Genomic DNA, 14,772 nt, shown 5'->3' with positions numbered 1-14,772 from the left:
CCAAGGAAAAGCAATCCCTAAGAAACACTGAAAATTACCAGTAAACATTACCCTACTGCTTTGTTCAAACAGCTTAAACCTTCCTTGGATACTTCTCTGCTACAGGGCGCAATGTATGCTAACTGATAAATATCATCATTTGATCCAAATGTGCTGGAAATGGGTCTCAATACCACTATATACTCTTTCAAAGATGGATGCCCATCACCTTCAGTTGCGATAGAAATGTACAATGGGTCATAAGTTAATGGTGCAAATCTCAGGATCGGGTGTTATACTTGGATTAAACCAAAGTTGCACGATATGGCCGGTACGAGTTTCCGAAACGGGTATGGGTACGAAACGTGACCCGCCCAATTTTTGGATACGGGAAACACAATAAATATATATTACATAAAATTATATATGTTAGGACATTTAATAAATGTTTTGTGCAATCATAAAGCATACATGATACATTATTACATTTGATTAAAATTTAAATTGTCCAATGTTAATGCATAAACTATAACTCTCTAAATATACATCACATTTACTCATGAATGATCACATAATGAAAACAGCAATATCCAAAAACAGCCTTGATAAATGAGGTTTATTATAAATATATATCCAAAATCAACCTTTATTATATATACGAGGCTGCAAGTACAATAAAGACTATGATGCTGCAAGTACTATAAAGATTAAAGACTAATATTCTTCAATCTTCATCCTCATCATCATAATCCTCGTCAAAAATAGAACCAGAAGCATGCTCAACAGTGGGTGGGGCTGAAGCAGAGGATTGTCCAATTCCACTTCTAGGCTTCCAGTGCTCAATATTTAGGGTAGCGAGAGAGAGCTCCAAATCAAGACTTTTTGGATCCACATCCCATTCTTTAGAAGGACCACTGCTATATTCTGGACCCCTAAGAGATGCAAGGCAAAGGTTGGAGTGCATATAAACAAGATCCTCTGCCCCCTGTAAGCCCAACCTGTTGCGCTTCACAAAATGAATAAAACCATAGGTGCTTGTATTCCTTTCTGTTGACGAAGAGTTTGCCACTTGTGAAAGAACACAAATGACAAGGTTTTGCAAATGTACAATATTTGCTCCATGACAAATCCACCACCTAATTGGATTCATGGTGTTTTTCTCCTCCAAAGCTGATATATTTGAATAATCATCTAGTCCTGCAACAAAACTGACAAATTCTTCCTTCAACTCCATGTGTAGATGAGCTAGAAACATTCTCATAAGGGTTTTTTCCTCCCCATTACCCACCTCTTTATCCTTATGGGGTTCCTTCCTCTTCCCATTGCTTTGAGCAATAAGCTCATCATAAAATCTTGGGTTCATGGCATGTGCTAAAGTGTGCAATGGAGTGTTGAAATTGTTTCACCTATCAACCTAATTTTCTTGGCTAAATCAGCAAAATGATCATCAACAAATAAAAGCTGTGGAGACTCTTGCGAAATGATTTCCATACTTTTCTCAACCATGGCATCCATGCCATCATATACCTCTCCTAAGAAAGGTTGGTCCTTGTCAGTGTTCCGAAGAAGCTCAAATGCGGGGGTTGTGAACCTTAGCAAGAAATCTATCTTGCTCCACCACTCCTCAGCAAGGCACATTGTACGCACCATATATCCCCGCTCTGAATCTTCCTATCTCTACTCAACGCAGAGTTGACTCACCACCATAGAAACTAATGGTTGCTTAACCTCCACAAGGCGACACAACATTAGGAAGTTTGAGGCATATCTTGTCCCAACAACTTTTAACAACTCCAATTTGGAGTACTCTCGAAATATTTCTTGAGATTGGTGGTGGTTGGTGATGAATTTGACGATCTCCCTTGCTTCCTCTGTGATTTCCTTTATCCTCGAAGCTTTATTGTTAATCTTCTCTAAGATCATATTCAGATTATGGACAATGCAAGGTGTCCAAAAGATATGGTCGTACCTCCCCTAAATAATTAAACTTGCATCTTTGCAAACTGATGCATTATCCGTGATAACTTGCACCACCCTGTTAGGTCTTATTTGTTCAATAGATTTTATTATTACATCAACAATGAACTGTGCATTTTTTACCTCTCTTGAGCAGTCTTCTGCCTTTAAAAACATTGCTCCTTTTGGTTGAAGTGGCAATGATATTTATCAATGGCCTATGCCTTGTATTTTTCCATCCATCTGAAACTATGCTAACACCAGAGTGTGAAAATTCGGCAAACCTCGAATACTATTGCAACAACTGATGTTCATTCTTCTAATTGTTAATTCGATTAAACAATTTACTTGTTGTGTGTTATGACAAATATCGAATTAAATACACTACAACCTTCACAAAATAAATATTGTGGAAGAAATAAAAAGTGTTGGAAGAATAGATGCACACAGACACAAATACACAATTATTTTTGACTAAGTCCCCTGAAAAACCCAACTCGGGAAAACCGGTGCAGCAGCTGAGGGTTTTAATATTATGCAGTAGTAAATCTGAGTGCAAGACTATGGATGCTCAAATCTAGCAATCCATACAGAGAAATGACTGACAATAAATCTAGTGAGAAAAATCTCACTCCCATAGGGGATCCCACATTGCCCTTGGCTCATGTTGAGCTGCTCTTTGCTGCCTCTGTGCAGTCACTGCGCCAGCCTATGTAGTACTGCGTCCCCACAACTCGAAACTGCTTTCTGTCTCGCTATTTCATTTGCTTCTCTTTGGAAGATGGATTCTCCTGGCCTCTGGAATCTCCTTTCGGCTTCTGGCACTGAATCACTGCTTCTCCCCAGCAAAATACAAAATCCCTCTAAAGCACTGCGCTGCCTCTCTGTGGCACTCACTGCCTCTCTACAGTGCACTCACCGGAACTGAAAAAACTTCCTTCGGCCTTACTATCTCTACCCCTCTTTCACTGCTTTGAGCTCACTAGCTCTCTCTCCTTTGGAAATTGATCTGCCAGTGAAATTGAACAACTGGTGTGTGTTCTCCAAACCCCATCGAGTTTCTTCTTATAATCTCTTGTTGAGACATCAATGACCACGATTAAAACTTAATTGATGGCTGAGATTAACTAAAACTTGATCCAAGTCTTTTTCTAGAAGATTCTCACCATGACTTAATTAGTACCTAAAATTAATCATATTTCCTAAGTTTAGACTTAGGAAATATTAAAAACTGATTAATTATTTTAATTAAGTCGTCTCTAGGTGGAATTTCTAGAAACGATTTCTGGGTTTTGGAGAATACATGTATTTTAGCCTCCCCACCAAATTTCGTGGCTAGAGCACATCCGATTATACAATAACTAACACTCCCTCTTAGCGAGGAATGTGTTCTAGGGCTGCAACCCACTGAGGCAACACCTTGTCTCTGCACTACCTCCTGTCACGCTGTTGATGTCTGGTTGATGCTGCCCACCAACTACTGTGCAATTTTAATATACGTTGCATTTGTGCTGCTACTGGCCCTTCTGAATTGCTGCCAACACCGTATCTGCACTACAACTCCATCTCCATCTGCTGCTGTTGCAACTGCAACTGAAAATCATCCAAAATATTGAATCAACTGTGATCAGTATGATGCATCTGTCTCTTATGTCTCTGACTACTGCTAGCCTCTGCGCTGTCATTGAACCCTCTGCATTGCTATTGACTCTGCTTTGTGCCAACTGCACTGCTGCCAACCCTGCACTACGCTGCCCAATATCTCACTGCTACTAGCTACCGCATTCATCACTCTGGCATCAGACTGCATCATCTGCCACTGATCCATCCTGCTACTGCATGCTATGGGCTCCCACAACAACGTATTGATTCATGAGGTGGACCTCTTCAAGAATCTTGTCCATCATGTAGCTCTCTGAGGCTACAAAACCAAATCAGCCCACATCACTCCTGGAGGTATATCGGTGATCATGGCAAACTCTTCCTCGAATCTAGAGGACAACCTGTCGATCTCTGCATGAGTTGTCGCCTGGTCCTTCTTCTCCTTCTTGTCTTTCTTCCTGAGGGAACACTGGGTGCTATAGTGGCCAAGCTCACCACATTTGAACCATTTGACCTTGGAAAGGTCCTTCTTTCTCCTGTGCTGATCTTACTGCCCCTTTGATGCGAGGGCCACATTCTCCTCTTCCTTCGCTTGCTTTGTTCCACTGCTAATGTTGGCGCTCCTCACCAAATCTTGCCTCATCTCCTCCTACTGCAGATCAGCCCACATTCGATTCCAATCTGACAACTTGTCTTTGCCTAGAATACTCTGGACGAAGACTGTCGATTTTTGGTAGTATCAGATGTGCTCTAAGCCTCAAAATTTGCAAGGAGGCTAGGACACATGTATTACAGAATACCCAGAAATTGTTTTGGGAAATTCCACCAGGAGACAGTTTTTATTAAAATAATTAATTATTTTTAATGGATGCCTAAGTCTAAACTTAGGAAATTAAAATAATTAAAGGGTATTAATTAAAATGGGGGTTAAACTTCTAGAAGAAGACGATGATCAAGCCAAAATGATCTGAGCCATTGATTAGAATCTAATTTGGGCCGTTGATCGATCAACGAGAGGATTATAAGAAGAGGCTTGATGGGCATTTGGAAAACACATCGGGTGAGAGATCAGAGATCAATTTTCTCAAGGGAGCAGTGCAACAGTTGTTAGAGAAGGTTATCGAGGAGATTTCGTGCAATGAGGGTTAGGGATAATTTTCCGGAGAAAGTTTTCTTGATCCAGAGAGTGCAAGGCAGAGAGGGCAGAGAATAGTACAAAGAGGCAACACTGGGCCACGCAGAGCTACGTTGTGGCAGCACAAAGCTTTAAAGGGAGTCTGTATTTCTGCTGGGGAACAATCGGGATCTAGTGCGGGACCCTGGGTGTGAGACCGGGAGGCCAGAGGGCAGAATTTTCCAATGAGTAGATGATCGAGAGGAGGTGCAACACAATCCTAGATACAGTGACACATTACTGCGCAGAGACAACGCAAAGGCTCATCTCCAATGCAAATTAGTGTTGGATTTCCTAGTGAGAGGGTGAGATCATCTCACTATCTTTTTGCCCAGTTAGATCTCTGTATAGGATTGTCAGTTTGGGCATCGGATGAACTGTACTAAAAAAATTACTACAAAATAATACAAACCCTCAGCTGTTACAACAATGTTCCCACATTGGGTTTTTCCGGGGACATTTGTCCAAAAACAATAGTGTCACTTGTGTGTGCAATTTCTTTCTTGCTCAGTTCTTGGTCCCGCATATTATTTAAGTTGTGAAGGTTGTAGTTGTATTTATTTTGATGTTTACCGTATAATATTATAAATAACTTGATTCAGTAGGAGAAATATAATTAGTTGTTGTAGTAGTGATTCGGGGATTTCGAATTTTCACATGGTGTCAGAGCGTAAGTGAAGCAAGAGAGCAGACAGGAAGAGCCCAACGTTGAAGAGGAGGAGGGAGATCGAAGTGTTGCATAGGCAGCAGATCGAATCCCAGAGGGATGGCATAGTCCAAGCCAGGAGGGCAAGATTCTCGAGGAAAATCTCTCTCTGAGTGAGTTGACAGAGAGGTAAGATTTCCATATCGAGATTTGTCAGCGACAGAGGGAGCATCGCAGTAGAAGCTTCAGTGCAAAGCAGTCTTTAGGTGAGACGCAATTTTATGTAGTAGTTGCTGGTGCAGAAAAACATCAAAAGAAGGAAGTAGACACTTTTTGACGGAATTTCTTCCTTGGAGAATTCCTAGCCAGGGAATTCGAATTCTCAATTGCTAAATAATAGGAGAGAGGAGACAATTTGACTTTTTGTTCGCTGAGATGGTAGCTAGTGGGCTAAGAGATCAAGATCGGTTGGACGGAGCATCCAACTATGTGATCTGGAAGGCTAGGATCTCCTGCCTTCTGGATGAGCATAATCTCAAAGCCTATGTCGATAGTGTGTGTTAGGTCCCTATAATACTAGTGATTACCCCATTACTATTGTAGTTGTATCCCTTATTAATATTGTTGTGCCCCTATTGTCCCCATATTGTTACTACTGTGCCCCATAGAATCCCTCTATTGTTATTTTTGTGCCTTTATATTATTATTGTTAGGTCGTCTGGGTTATATTGTGACTCCTTAGACTCTTATATATAGAAAGGAGGTTTTGTCATTTGAATCATCAAATAATCATTCATTTGTGTAATGTAAAGGAGGTTGCCCCCTCGAAGAGGTTGAATTTTAAGGTGTTGATCTATCTTTTTTATCTTTTTGTGCGTTGGTTTCATAACAGAAACTAAGATAAATGACATGGAATCTAAGATAAAGGGCATGAAAACTAAGATGAATGGCCTGGAAGCTAAGATGGACGATTTGAAGATAGATTTGAAGATAGGCATGGCAGAATTGAAGACAGATTTGAAAATTTTTCTACAAGAAATACTTACTAATGGTGAAAGGGTAGTAAAGGAAACTCATGATGCGAACAAAAGAAATGTTAATCATGATTTCATAGACTCTAATGTTGGATCGAAGACCCACCATATTCCAAAAATCGATATGAGGAAGTTTGATGGCAAGGACCCGCAACATAGATATTATAGATGGAACAATTTTTCGATCTCAATAATGTGCAAAACACACAAAAGGTACGTATTGCAACTTTATATTTGGAACCAAATTAGTTTGTATGGTATCAATGGCTTTGCTCTCGTAAACAAATTATCACTTGGGTAATTTTTACGGAAGAATTGACAACACATTATGAGGATACAAAAAACAACACTTTTTTTAGCCAATTGATAAGTCTCAAACAAAAGGGTTCAATAATGGAGCACATTGAGGAGTTCCAAAAATTGAACATAAGGGTAAAAAATATTTCATCAGAGCATAGGATTGATGTGTTCATAGGGACTTCAAAGGATAATATCCAACATGATGTTTGCCTTTGGGAACTTGATTCATTAGAGAAGGCATTCAGGTTAGCAAAAAAAGTGGAAAGCAAAATTATGGCAACCAGGAAGCATACCACTCACAACTATAAAGATGGAAGTGTTGTTGCCCCTAGGCTTCCACAACCTATAAGGTTGACATCACAACAATTGGAAGAAAAAAGAGCAAAAGGGCTTTGTTACAGTTGTGATAGCAAATACACTAAAGGTCATAAGTGTGTTGAGAAGAAATTATTCTACATAGATTGTGAAGAGGAAGAAGAAAGGAGCAAGAAAGGTCAAAAGAAGAGGATATACTCCATGAACTAAAACAAGATAAAGAAGAAATGAATCCGACCATATCTTGTAATGCATTGGCTGGAATTACCACTCCTCAAACCATCAAGATAGAAGGACAAATCAAGAAGAAAAAGGTAATAGTGTTGATTGATTCAGGAAGTACCCACAATTTTATTCATTGGAAGGTAGCAAAAGAATTGAATTGCTTCCTATATCCAGCACCAGAGTGTCAAGTGATGGTTGCAAATGGAGAAACAATAAATTGCTCTGGAAAGTGCCATAATATCAAGCTATCCATGGGAGAATATGTATTGACTAGCCCAATGCTTTCCATTCCAATGGGAGGTGCTGATGTTGTACTAGGAGTCCAATGGCTACAATCCTTGGGTACAATAGCTTTTAATTTTCAAGAAATTTTCATAAAATTTTCTGCGGAAGGAAAGGAAGTTGAATTAAGGGGTATTGCAGGGAAACCAGGAAAGATAATCAGCTCTAACGGTATGACAAAGCTTCTAAAAAATGAACAAAGAGGTGTAATTTCATAGTTATGTTTGTTAGATATTTCCACATCAAAATCATCTATTTCTCTAGATTTCCAAAAATTCTTGGACAATCATCCCAAGGTATTTGAGACTCTCAAAGGTCTCTCACCTATTCGTGATCATGATCATGCTATTCATCTGATTCCAGGAAGTGTTCCTCCAAACATCAGGCCGTACAGATATCCCTATGCCCAAAAGAGTGAAATTGAACGTATGGTTGCAGAAATGTTAGAGGCTGGTATAATTCAACCTAGTCAAAGTTCTTTCTTTGCTCCAGTAGTATTGGTGCAAAAGAAGGATGGAACATGGCGCATGTGTCCGGATTATAGGGAGCTCAACAAGCTCACTATTAAAGATAAGTTTCCCATTCCTGTCATTGATGAATTACTAGATGAATTGCATGGATCAATTTACTTCACCAAGTTGGATCTTCATTCAGGATATCATCAAATCAGAATGAAGACTGAAGACATTCCGAAAGCAACATTTAGAACTCATGAGGGTCATTATGAATTTTTGGTCATGGCTTTTGGCCTTACCAATGCACCTTCTACATTTCAAGGTTTGATGAATTCCATTTTCAAACCCTTAGAAAATTTGTGTTAGTATTTTTTGATGATATACTAATCTACAACAAGTCTTGGAAGGATCATGTTGAACATGTTGACAGGGTGCTACAACTATTGGAGAAGAAACAATTATATGCAAAAAGATCCAAATGTTTCTTTGGAGTACAAGAGGTGGAATATCTGGGTCATATTGTATCTCATGAAGGAGTTAAGGTAGACCCTAGCAAAACTAAAGCCATTAAGGAATGGAAAATCTCCACATCCATAAAGCATCTGCGAGGATTTCTCAAGTTGACAGGGTATTATCGTAAGTTTGTTAAGAATTATGGGAGAATAGCAGCACCTCTAACAACATTATTGAAGAAAGATGTATTTTCATGGACTCCAGAAGCAACAAAGGCCTTCATACATCTTAAAGAGGCACTGTGCCAAGCACCGGTCTTAGCTACATTAGACTTCACAAAAACCTTTATTGTGGAATGTGATGCTTCAGGAAATGGAATTGGTGCTGTTTTAATGCAAGATGAAAGACCCATTGCTTTTGAAAGTCGTCCAATCAAGGGAAAGTTTTTACACAAAGCTATTTAGGAGAAGGAAATGTTGGCAATACTACATGCACTTAAGAAATGGCGACCCTACCTAATGGGAAGACACTTCAAGGTAAAACGGATCATGATAGCCTTAAATACTTTTAGAACAAAGATTATCCTCTGAAGAGCAACAAAAGTGGGTCACAAAGATGTTGGGTTATGACTTTGAAATCATCTACAAAAAAGGGAAGCAAAATGTGGTGGGAGATGTACTCTCAAGAAAGGATGAGGATGTGGAAGCATTGTTGTGCGCCATTTCTATTATCGAACCAGATTGGATAAATGAAGCAAGGGAGGAATGGAAGAATGATGGAGTGTGGGCATTTATTCGAAAGTTACAACAAGATCCCAGTACATCTAATACATTTAGCTGGCAAAACGATTCGTTATGGTACAAAGATCGCTTATACCTTTGTAAGAATTCCCAACTCAAACAAAAGATTCTTATGGAATTTCACACTTCTCCCTTGGGAGGGCACTCAGGATTTTTAAAAACTTACCATAGGGTTAAGAAGGAATTTTTTTGGGATGACCTTAGATCGGATATTCAAAAGTTTGTGGTAGAATGTTTGGTTTGCCAACAAAATAAAGTTGAAACAATTAAGACCCCGGGTCTATTACAACCTTTATCCATTCTAAGCCAACGTTGGGAGGAGGTTTCAATGGATTTTATCACAGGTTTACCCAAGTCTGAGGGAAAGAGTGTCATCATGGTGATAGTTGACAGACTTACCAAGTATGCACACTTTTGTGCATTATCACATCCATTTAAAGCCAGTATAGTTTTTGCTGCGTTTATGGAAACAATTCAAAAGCTACATGGAAACCCAAAGATTATTGTAAGTGATAGAGATCCCATTTTCACTGGAAATTTTTGGACAAAATTATTTTCTTGTCTCGGTACTCAGTTAGCTCATAGTTCATCTTATCATCCTCAATCTGATGGGCAAACTGAGATAGTAAACAAATGTTTGGAAATATATCTTCGTTGCTTTGTATCTGATAAATAGACACAATGGGTCAAATGGTTGCCTCTGGCTGAATGGTGGTATAACACTTCCTTCCATACAACAAAAAAAATGACCCCATTTATGGCACTTTATGGATATCAGCCACCATCCATCACATCATATTTAAGAGAAAATTCTAAGGTTCAAGCAATGGAACATCACATCGAGCATCAACAACAAGTCCTCCAACTCTTAAAGGATAACTTCGTGTTGGCGCAGAATAGAATGAAACAACAGGTAGATCAACATCGCAGCGAAAGAAGTTTTGATGTAGGTGATTGGGTATTCCTACGGCTACAACCATATAAACAAATGTCCCTCAAGCAAGCTAAGAAGGATAATAAATTATCACCAAAGTATTATGGTCCGTACAAGGTGTTGCAAAAGATTGGTGCTATGGCATAAAATTGGAGCTTTCTGCAGCTTCTCAAGTGCACCTAGTTTTCCATGTTTCATGTTTAAAGAAGGTTATAGGCGACAAGCTCCCAGTTCAAACAATATTGCCATAACTTGACGAGGAAGGAAAAATTATATTGGAACCGGAAGCAGTCACAGAAACAAGAACTCGACAGCTGTGAAATCGATTAATTTTGGAGTATCTCATCAAGTGGAAGAACTTATCCACTGAAGATTCCACATGGGAGGATGAGAATTTTATACAGAAGCATCCAAAACTACTCAAGCGTTGAGGACAACACTTTTTTGAAGGAGAGGGGCATGTTAGGTCCCTATAATACTAGTGATTACCCCATTACTATTGTAGTTGTATCCCTTATTAATATTGTTGTGCCCCTATTGTCCCCATATTGTTATTATGTGCCCCATAGAATCCCTTTATTGTTATTTTTGTGCCTTTATATTATTATTGTTAGATCGGCTGGGTTATATTGTGACTCCTTAGACTCCTATACATGGAAAGGAGGTTTTGTCATTTGAATCATCAAAGAATCATTCATTTGTGTAATGTAAAGGGGGTTGCCCCCTCGAAGAGGCTGAATTCTAAGGCGTTGATCTATCTTTTCTATCTTTTTGTGAGTTGGTTTCATAAGATTGTGGTAGCTGAACGTGTAGATGCGGATCCACTCAAGAAGTACAAGGCTGAGATGGTGAAGTCCAAGCGCTTGATCCTCGACAGAGTGAGGGATTACGTTGTATGTCACATTGTTGGCAAAGGGATTGCCAAGGAGATGTGGGATGCCTTGGCTACGTTGTATCAGGGATCTTTTGAGCAGCGGAAGATGTAATTAGAGGAGAAAATGAGATCCACGAGGATGCAGAAAGGGGAATGCATTGATCCGTTCCTATCGAAGCTTCAAGAGGTCCGAGACTTTTTGGCAACTGAAGGATCAATGCCTCAGCCCACTGAGATGGTGAGGTTGGCCCTAAATTCAATCTTAGAAGAATGTCAACTGTTTGTCCAAAGTATCCTGGGTAGAGAGAGATAGCCAGATTGGGAAGAGATGTGGGTCGCTCTCCAACAGGAAGAGATGAGGCGAGACTTAGTCAAGTGCAAACTTGATAGCAGCAGCAGTGGGACAAAGCCCAAGGAAGAGGAAGAGAATGCATCCCTTGCATCAAAGGGGCAACAGGAGCAGCGGAGGCAGAAGAAGAATGCCTCAAAGATCAAATGTTCCCTGTGTGGTGAACTTGGTGACTACGCTGCACAATGTCCTCTCAATAAGAAGGAAAAGGATGAGAAATATGATCCGTAGGTTGCAACCGCAAAGATCGAGGAGGAGGAGTTTGCCATGATTGCCCAGATACCTCCAGGGGAGAGGTGGGGTGATCTAGTACTATAATTCAAAAGAGCCACAAGTGGGAAGGATCCTTGAGGAGTCCACCTCTTGGATCAATACCTTGCTATGGGAGCCCATATCAAAAGTAGCAGGATGGACCATTGTCAATTGGTGCAGAGGAGCGTTGGAGTGAGAGTTGTAGTGGCTAGGAGCGCCAGAGACTAAGCAACGCAGAGTAGAGTGGCAACAGTGCAGTTGGCATAGTGCACAGTCAGCAACAATGTAGAGGCTTCAGAGGGTCAGCGTAGAGACTAGCAACAGTCAAAACTCCAGCAACATATGCATCATGCTGAACACTTGTTCAGTGTTTTGTATGTTTTTTTATTGCAATTGTTGCAGTTGCAACAACAACAAGCGGAGAAGGTTCTAGTGGAGATGCAGTTGGCATCAGGATGTAGAGTCAACAACAACACAGATGCAACATTTGCGTAGTAGTTGATGGGCAGTGATGTCAGACATCAGCAGCGCAAAAGGGGATGTTACAAAGTCAGGGTGATGCCTTAGCAGGTTGCATTACTAGAGCACATTCCTCGCTAAGAGGGCATGTTGATTTCTAGTAGCATCAGATGTGCTCTAAGCCGCAAAATTTGTAGGGAGGCTAGGACACATGTATTCCAAAATACCTAGAAATCATTTTGGGAAATTCCACCCGGAGACACTTTTATTAAAATAATTAATTATTTTTCATGGATGCCTAAGTTTAAACTTAGAAAATTAAAATAATTAAAGGGTATTAGTTTTTAATTAAACTGGGGTGAAACTTCTAGAAGAAGATGTGGATGAAGCTAAAATAATATGAGCCATTGATTAGAATCTAATCTGGGACGTTGATTGATCAACGAGAGGATTATAAGAAGAAGCTTGATGGGCATATGGAAAACACATCGGGTGAGAGATCAGAGATCAATTTTCTCAATAGAGCAGCGTAGCAGTTGTCGGAGAAGGTGATTGAGGAGTTTTTTTGCAGTGAGGGGCAGGGATAATTTTTTCAGAGGAAGTTTTCATGATTCAGAGAGTGCAAGGCAGAGAGAGCAGCGAGTAGTCCGGAGAGGCAGCGCTGGGCCACGTAGAGGCATTGTAGAGCTACGTCGTCGCAACATAGAGTTTTAGAGGGAGTCCGTATTTCTGTTGGGGAACAATCGGGATGTAGTGCCACAGCTGGGGTATGAGATCGGGAGGCTAGAGGGCCGAAGTTTCCAGTGAGCAGAGGATCGAGAGGAGGCGCAGTGCAGTCCCAACAATAGTGACTTAGTAACTGTGTGGGTGTGATGTAGTACTGCGTAGAGACAACGCAAAGGCTCATCTCCAACGCAGATGAGTGCCGAATTTCCTAGTGACATGGTGAGATCATCTCATTATCCTTTTGTACAGTTAGATCTCTGTATATGATTGCCAGTTTGGGCATCCGAAGAATTGTACTAAGAAATTATTGCATAATAATACAAATCCTCAGCTGTTGCACTGGTTTTCCCACACTGGGTTTTTCTTGGGACATTTGTCCAGAAACAACGGTGTCACTTGTGTGTGCTATTTCTTTCTTGCTCAGTTCTTGTTTCCACGTATTATTTAAGTTGTGAAGGCTGCAGTTGTCTTTATTTCGATGTTTACTGTATAATATTGTAAATAACTTGAGTTAGTATGAGAAATGTAATCAGTTGCTGCAGTAGTGATTCGAGGATTCCAAATTTTCACAAAGACCTACCAGTCTTCGGAAACACTGTTTAGAGCTAATTTCACCAATTTTGTAGGTTTGGGCACTGACCCTACTGCAGACAAGTGGTCTCGGACATTCTGAATCCTAGTGAGGAAGGGGTTCATGTGCTCCCCTTTCTGCATCCTTGTACATCTCAGCGTCTCCTCAAGATACATCTTCCATTGCTCGGAAGATCCCTGGTATAGTGTAGCAAGAGCTTCCCACATCTTCCTGACAGTATCTTTGCTCGCTATGTGAGACACTACGTGATCTCGAACCCCATCGAGAATCAACCTGTTTGCTTTTGCGATTTCCTTCTTGTAGGTCTTCATCTGATCTGCATCCGTGGGTATAGCTACCACACTATCAATGTAGGCTTTGAGATCGTATTCATCTAGAAGACAAGAAATTCTTGCCTTCTAGATCACATAGTTGGAGGCTCTGTCCACTGATCCTGATCTCTCAGCCCTGCTGATGCAATCTTTGCAAAAATATCGAACTCCTCCTCTTCTTCTTTGTGCAGCTGCTGACTGGCTCTATGCACTCCCTATTGGACTGGGCAAATCTGCTCACAACTACTGCTGCTCTGCAGTGAAAAATCAAACTTCTGGACGAGAAATTTCCTATGAAAAGAATTCCCTTAGTGTGTGCTCTTCCTTCCGCCTGATGCTATTCAGCGCCGACAAACTGCTGCGAAATAACTGTGTCCTAGTTGAAGATCTGCCCTGCAAGGAAAATACTGCTTCTCCCTCTGCCGCTGGTAATCTTTGATGTGGAAAATTTATTTTGTGTCGACTCTCTTAGAGAAATAAACTTTTCCTCAAAAATTGACCCTTCTGACCTAGGAATTGCGTTGCTTCGGAGGGCTTCGAACTGCTACCTACGTAGAGCTACGAAATTCCTGTTCCCTTTTTGCTATTGAGCTCTCCGACTTACAATCTGTGCTCTGATGCTTTTGTTCAACTGCAATCCCTTGTCCTCCTCCATGCAAAAGATGTGCCTTCACTCTTGGGTAGGAGCTCTTGTACGAATTGCTGCAAAGATTACATCGCAATTCCCACGACCCATCACTTGCACATCTTTGAAGCTTCTGAACATATGCCTCCAAAGAGGATAATAGTCAGCCCTCTGGTTGGACTTGTGGTCTGAATTTGCACCTTGGTTGGAAGCCATTGCTGCAAAAAAAATTAAAAAAGAATTGTAAAGAAAAAACGTTTTTCACATTTTTGGAAGCATAAACCCTAAAAAAATAGAAGAAATAGTAGGAAAAAAACTAAGAAAATGAATGCTTCTTACCCAAGTTAATTTTTTGTAGCTGAAGCTACCCAAAAATGCCACAAAACACAAGAAAGATGGTTATAGCTGAGCCAAAAACCAAGAATGTTG

The 14,772-nt window shown here is 40.4% G+C and overlaps 1 protein-coding gene across 1 annotated transcript in view; it reads left to right on the top strand.

The window, feature by feature from the left end:
• ABCB27 (transporter associated with antigen processing protein 2) overlaps window positions 1–14,772 on the top strand; it is a 231,003-nt gene that overhangs the window by 107,265 nt on the left and 108,966 nt on the right. The window lies entirely within an intron of this gene.

This window comes from Pinus tabuliformis, chromosome 6, assembly GCF_031772625.1.
Source record: "Pinus tabuliformis cultivar Carrire ecotype Pingquan chromosome 6, CPIR1, whole genome shotgun sequence".
Lineage (NCBI taxonomy): Eukaryota > Viridiplantae > Streptophyta > Pinopsida > Pinales > Pinaceae > Pinus > Pinus tabuliformis.
The sequence above is the reverse complement of the archived record's forward strand: the minus strand, read 5'-3'. Positions and strand labels throughout refer to the sequence as shown.